Source organism: Marmota flaviventris, chromosome 6 (assembly GCF_047511675.1).
Source record: "Marmota flaviventris isolate mMarFla1 chromosome 6, mMarFla1.hap1, whole genome shotgun sequence".
NCBI classification, from domain to species: domain Eukaryota; kingdom Metazoa; phylum Chordata; class Mammalia; order Rodentia; family Sciuridae; genus Marmota; species Marmota flaviventris.
Genome location: NC_092503.1, coordinates 123,224,996 through 123,232,174, shown reverse-complemented (window position 1 = coordinate 123,232,174; position 7,179 = coordinate 123,224,996). Strand labels below are relative to the sequence as shown.

At 39.9% G+C, this 7,179-nt stretch overlaps 1 long non-coding RNA gene across 1 annotated transcript; it reads right to left on the bottom strand.

Annotated features, from left to right (window-relative positions):
• Positions 1–475: 475 nt before the first annotated feature.
• Positions 476–1,513, bottom strand: LOC139706250 (uncharacterized). Its single transcript, XR_011707886.1, has 2 exons — positions 919–1,513; positions 476–820 (listed from the first exon to the last, which is right to left on the bottom strand). It is a non-coding gene; the product is annotated as an uncharacterized lncRNA (long non-coding RNA).
• Between the last annotated feature and the right edge of the window lie 5,666 nt (positions 1,514–7,179).

Sequence of the window (7,179 nt, the reverse complement as noted above, 5' to 3'; positions counted from 1 at the left end):
ATTAAATTTTATGTGCTTTAAATTTTCATATGCTCTAAAAGATTTGCATGAATTAATCAATTGAACTTCATAAGAGCCCTTTGGGACTGAGAGCTATCAATCCCATTTTACAGATAAGGAAACAATCCACTGAAGTTGACTCTCAGGGAACCAGGACTGTAGGGAAATTCTAGCCCAAATACCACCCTGTTAGGTTGATTCCTGTACCTGTCCACCTGCCCTATTCCAAGTCACCTCTTGCTGTGGCTCTGCCCAATTTCCCTTTCCCTACCAGACACCAATACCAGATGGAACTATTGCATTTCTCACCATTCTTACAGTTGGTTGTCTAGTGTGAAATGACACATAAGCTGATGGAATGTGCTTGCTGGAAGAGGTGACGTTGGCACTGACATCGGAATCAATGGCATTTACATCAGGATGTGTGAGGCGGACTGTTTGGAATGTTGAAGGAGAAAGACCAGCAGTGGCCAAGTAGATGAGTAATCACTGCTTTATTTCACAGCCCCAAAGCCCAGCTTCACATGGGTCCAAGAAACATTAAGTGCCCCTTCCAATCCCTGCTGCACTCTAGGATGGACCGGAAGGAGCAGCCTAACCACACCCTTGCCCACCTGCATGGCTTCAATCAGAGTGTCAGCCACAGCTGGGGTCTTACCCAATGGATGAAATGTAAGAGGATCCACGTCTAAGCTCAGGTGATTGTTGGTAGAATTCAGTTCTTATGCATTGTTAGGCTCACAGCCTCACTTAGTTGTTGGCTGGTGACCAGACATGGAACTCAGTTCAGTGCCATGTGGACCTTTCCATTTCAGCAGAGCTTGCAAGCAGAGAAGGCAGAAAACAACATCAATACCAGGAGTGGTGATGCATGTCAGTAGTCCCAGATACAAAAATAAGATGGGCCAAATATCTTACACTGAGGCTGAGGCAGGAGGATTGCAAGTTTGAGGCCAGCCTGGGCAATTTAGCCAGATCCTGTCTCAAAACAAAACAAAACAAACAAACAAACAGAAAGAAAAAAGCGCTGGGGATGTTGCTTAGTGATAGAGTGCTTAACTAGCATATGCAAGGATCTGGGTTCAATGCCCAGCACGGGGCGGAGGGAGGGGGGGAAGCATCACCTGGCAAGACAGAAGTCACAGCCTCACATGATCATGACACTTTTGCCATAATTCTATTGCTTAAAAGCAAGTCATTGGTCCCACACACTCCCAACATGAGGAGATTTCACAAGGGCATGAAAACCAGGAGGAAGTTCACTGGGCAGCATCTTACAGTTTGTTTGCATCAGGAGGTTCTTGGTGAGAGACAACAGGAACAGGAGGTAGTGAGGCTCAGGACAGGTTTGCTCACCTTAGTCCCACAATAGATTCTGAAATGTAATCCCAGTGATTCAGGAGGTTGAGGAGGAGGATCACAAGTTCAAGACCAAACTTAACAACTTAGCGAGACCCTCAGCAACTTGGAGACCTTATCTTAAAATAAAAAGGGCGGGGGATGTGGCTCAGTTGTAAAGCATCCCTGGGTTCAAACCCCAGTATCAAAATCATACACAATGGCCCTGTAACTCAGCTGCAGCCTCTGCTGGGTGTGGTCTGAGAGCAGTGTAAGATATTTGGCCCATCTTATTTTTGTATCTGAGAAACACAGGTGGAATACAAATAGACAAAAATTTCCAACCTTGTGGAATATATATTTTATTGGGTAGAAACAAGACTTTATACTACAAACTTAATGTATTCGTTCCTTTTGCGGATATAAAAACATCGCCACAAGTTTAGTAGCTTAAGCACACACACACACACACACACACATTTATTCTCTTACAGCTAGCCCTAGAGGTCAGAAGTTTAAAAGCACAGGCTTCCTAGTGCATTGATACCAGAGGTTCTGGAGGAGAATCCCTTTTCCTTGTCATTTCTGGCTTCTGGAGCCTGCCCACATTCCTTGGCTGGAGATCCCTTACTCCATCTTCAAAGCCAGCAGCACAGAATCTTTTCTCCCCTCTGAACCTCTGCTTCCAACTTTTCCTCTTTTTTTTTTTGAAACTTTGACTTGCCTGCCTCCTCTTTTTTTATTTATTTTTTAAGTTTTAGGTGGACACAATATCTTTATTTTATATTTATGTGGTGCTGAGGATCGAACCCAGTGCCTCATGCATGCTAGGCGAGCATTCTACCACTGAGCCACATCCCCAGCCCCACTGCCTCCTTTTATACAGACTTTATGATTACATTTTATACTACAAACTTAGTGTATTCGTTTATGATTACCTAGCTAATCCAGGAAACCTTCTCCATCTCCATATCCATAACTACTACATCTGCAAATTCCCTTTTGTCATATGAGGTAATATATTCATAAGTACCGGGGATTAGGATGTGGACGTCTTTGGGAGCTATTATTTTGCCTACCAAACATACTTTAAAAATTCAAGTTTTATATTAGAAGCTGATAAGAACTAGAGGAAAAAATATAGCAGAGAACATGATCCAGGGTGTGGGTTTATGGCGAGAGAGAAGATGGCTCTTTTATTAGAATGACCAGCATGGAACTCATTTAGGAGGTGACTGGTTTGTAAATGGAATCCTTAAGGATCATTCCAACACAACTATGTAAATTACTCAGAGAGCCATATGAAATTGAAGGAGTCATGGAGTTCATAGATTCTAGGAAAGACAGGCATGGCGCACCAACAGAAGACCATGGGAGGAGCTCCCAGAGAGCAGGCTCATCCAAGCAGGTGGGAAGTAAGAACGAGAACCCAGAGTAAGTGCTCCTCCTGGGATTCAGGGTGAAGTACACAGCAAAAGGAATGAGGGGATTTTGCTGGTACATTTGAATGTTTTCAGGTCATGATTAAGGGAGACTAGCTGAGGAACTTGTGGCAGGGACCAGCCTTATCACACTGGTGCACGTGGTTCCCTGGGTGGGGGTGTTCATAGTCTGTTTGTGGTGAGGTTAAATCATCAAGAAAATAAGAACTCTTAAAATTTTATGATATAGTGACCACCGAGGAAAGATTCAAAGAGCATGAAGAATCATCCCTGGTGTCAATGCACTAAGGAAGAAGCATGCCTGTATGTTTCCAGAAGAGCAAGGAGGCCTGGATGGCTGAAACAGAGAGCAAGGAAGTTCAGAGCTACAGTCAGAACATGTAGGCCTTGAGTGAGTTTCTCTGAGTACACAGAGAAGTTAGAAGACAGTTTTGAGAGCCAGGCAAGGTGGCGCACACCCATAATCCCAGAAGTTTAGCTGGCTGAGGCAGGACAATTGCAAGTTCAAAGCCAGCCTCAGCAACTTAGGGAGACCCTATGCAACTAGAGTTGAGACCTTAGTTCAAAGTAAAACATAGAAAGGGCTGGGGATGTGGCTCAGTGGTAAATCACCCCATGTTAAATCCCCAGTACCAAAAAATAAAATTAAAAATCAATGAAATTGACAGAACTTCAGTTAGATTGACTAAGATTTAAAAAATGGAAGACAAAATAACTAAAATCAGAAATGAAAGTGAGAGAATTATTACCAGTTCTAAATGTAAAAAGGATTATCAGATAACAAGTATTATGAACAAATGGTATACCAACAAATTGGATAACCTAGATGAAACTGACAAATTCCTAGACGTACAACCTACTAAGAGAGAACCATGAAGAAATAGAAAACTTGAATAGACCTAAACTAGTAGGAATATCAAATCAGTAATCAAAATCATCCCAACAAAGAAAATCTCAGAACTATATGGCCTCATTGGAACATTTAAAAAATAATTAATATCTATTCTTTCAATTTTTTTCCCAAAAATTGAAAAGGAAGGAATACTTCCTAATTATTCTATGAGTCCAGCAATTCCATGATTCTAAAGCCTGACAAATATACTCCAAGAAAACTACAGATTAGTATCCCTTATGAGCATTGAACTATACACAAAGGGGCTATGGTTGTAGCTCAGTGGTAGAAGGCTTGCCTAAGCATGTTTGAGGCACTGGGATTGATTCTCAGCACCACATAAAAAATAAACAAATAAAGGTATAAACATTTAAAAATTATAAAGAAAAAAGAAATATATACAACAAAAACTCACATTACTGTGAGTAATGGACACAGTGGCACCCACTTGTAATTCCAGCAACTTGGGAGTCTGAAGCAGGAGGATCACAAGTTTGAAGCTAGGTTCAGCAAAATAAAACAAAAAACAGGGTTTGGGATGTAGCTCAGAAGTAGAGCACCCCTTGGTTAAATTCCTATTACCTTAAAAAAATCAAACTGAGGGGCTGGGGTTGTGACTCATTGGTAGAATGCTCCCCTAGCACGGGTGAGGCCCTAGGTTCAATCCTCAACACCATATAAAAATAAATAAATAAAGGTATTGTGATCATATACAACTAAAAATATTTTTTTTAAAAATCACATTGAACTCAGTAGCATATTAAAAGATTTGTGCAACACAACCAAAGGGTATTTACTCATGGAATACTACGATGTTTCAACATACAAAAATCGATCAGTGTGGGCTGGTGGTGTAGCTCAGTGGCAGAGCACTTGCCTGGTCTGCAGGCAAGGCCCTGGGTTCAATCACCAGCACTACAAAAATAAAATAACACATTTTATTTTTAGTACATGATTATCTGAATTAATACAGAGAAAGCATGTGACAAAATTCAATACCCTTCCATAATACACAACACACACACTCAAAACACTAGGAATAAGGACACTTCCTCAATATAATAAAGGTTATATATTCAAAATTCACAGCTAAGATCATAATAAATGGTAAAAAACTAAAAGATTTTCCTTTAAGATCTGGAAAAAGGGCTGGGGTTGTGGCTCAGTGGTAGAGCAATCGCCTCGCACATGCGAGCCCCTGGGTTCAATCCTCAGTATCACATAAAAATAAATGAATGAAATAAAGGTATTGTGTCCAACTACTAAATTAAAAAAAAAAAAAAAAAGATCTGGAAAAAGACAAGGAGGCCTGCTTTTACCACTTCTATTCAATATAGGATTGGAAGTTCTGGCCAGTACAATCATGCAAGAAAAGGAATAAACATCATCCAAACTAGCAAGGAAGAAGCGACCCCCAGGTGCTGGTGAGCACTCTGAGAATGTCACTTAGGTTATGCTGGCTGATACTGCTGCTCAAGTCTTCTGTATTCTTCCTGATCATTTGTGTTATTTATTCTATCAGTTCTGGCAAAGGATGTTAAAATGTACAACCATGAGCTATGAAAAAAAAAAAGCAAAATTATCTCCTTTTGCAGATGACATGTAGAAACCCCTAAAGCTTCCCAAAGAAATAATTGTTAGAGATAATGAGTTCAGTAAAATTGGAGAACACAAAATCAACACACAAACACCAGTTGCCTTTCAACGCATTAACAATAATACAAAAAAGAAAATGAAGAAAACAGTTCCAGATATAATACCATAAAAATGGTAAAATACTTCAGCATTAGATTAATCAAGAAAATAAATGACTTATACAATGAAAACCATAGAGCATTACTGAAAGAAATTTTAAAAGACACAAATAAACAGATATCTTGTGTTCCTGAATTTGAAGACATAAATGTTGTTAAGATGCCAACACTTCCTGTGTTAGCTTTTCATTGTTGTAAAATACCTGACACAAACAACTTAAAAGGAGAATTTATTTATCTTGGCTTTTGGTTTCGGAGGTTTCAGTTCATGATCAGCTGATTCCGTTGTTTTTAAGCCCGAGAGAAGCAGAACATCATGCAAAACTACTTAGTTCATAGCAGTCAGGAGGCAGAGGAAACTGCTCAGAACAAAATATTCCCGGGTCACAGCGCCTCCCCCCAAGCTACTTCCTCTAACTAGGCCCCACCTCCTACAGCTTCTACCAGCTCCTTATGATAATCCATTCAATTTGTTAATCCATCAAATGAGTCCGTTAATGAGGTTACAGACCTCATGATCCAGTCATTTCCTAAAAGCTCCACCTGTGAACATTGCTGCATTGAGGATCAAGTCTTCAAGTATATGAGTTTTTGGGAGACATCCCAAATCCAAACCATAACACTACCTAAAGTGATCTGCAGTTTCAATGCAGTCCTTGTAAAAAATCTGGGTGACATTTTTTTTTTTTTTTTTTGGCAAAAATAGAAAATGCCTTCTAAAATTCACATGTAATCTCAAGGTATCACAAATAGTCAAAATAATCTTGAAAGAGAAGAATAAAGTTGAGTGATTTCAAAACTCATTATAAAGCTACAGTAATGAACATTCGGGACAGGCAAGGCAAATCTGTATTCAGAATATGTGTCTACCCTTGTGAAGACAAATTCAATGATGCAATGAGTCTAATCAACCTGCCACTAAGTGACTTGTTGATTTTTCCAGGAATTCTGGCCAAATTGGAGACTCAACCTCATCCTTCACGATTGACTGGTTAGGTGCTAAACAGTGATGGAGCCTGACCTACTTTAGTGAGGGGAAGTCTATGTTCAGGAGCTCATGTTAGTCTCTGTTCTTGGAGCCATGCTTTCTTTGAATAATCCCTAGAGGAGCTGGGTAAAGCGGCTTATATCTCCTGATAGATTCCTTTCCGCTGACTGTTGAGTCTTCTACTCACAGAATGCCTTCTAGTGGGCATTCAGGAGAATCAATATCTTTGTACCCTTGGCAGTCCAAACTTATTTATCATCAATCTTACAATCTTTAACTTTCCAAGTCCCATGACTACTCACTCAGTCAACACATTTGTGTCTTAATGAATCAGTACAAAACTGTACTCGATTATCTCTTCTTCTATTTGAAGTGGACAAGTAGATATCCTGCCTAAAGTTCTGCCTCTTTGGAAGATTTTCCTTCACCAGCGTCTCCTGGCACCACAGCTGAGAATAGCTATAAAGCAACAGTTGTCCACTTTCAGTTGATGTCAGAGTATCATGCAGGAAAAACCCATAGAAACTACCGTGAATTCAAAGAGATTACATTTATAACCAAACCTTAATAAGTCCCCACTCAGGGCTGGGGTTGTGGCTCAGTGGTAGAGCACTCACTCAGCACACGCGAGACCCTGGGTTCAATTCTCAGCACCACATAAAAATAAGTAAACAAAATAAAGGTATTGTGTCCAACTACAATTAAAAAGTAAATATTAAAAAAAATAATAAGTCCGCACTCAGAAAATAAATGGTCCAAGATAGC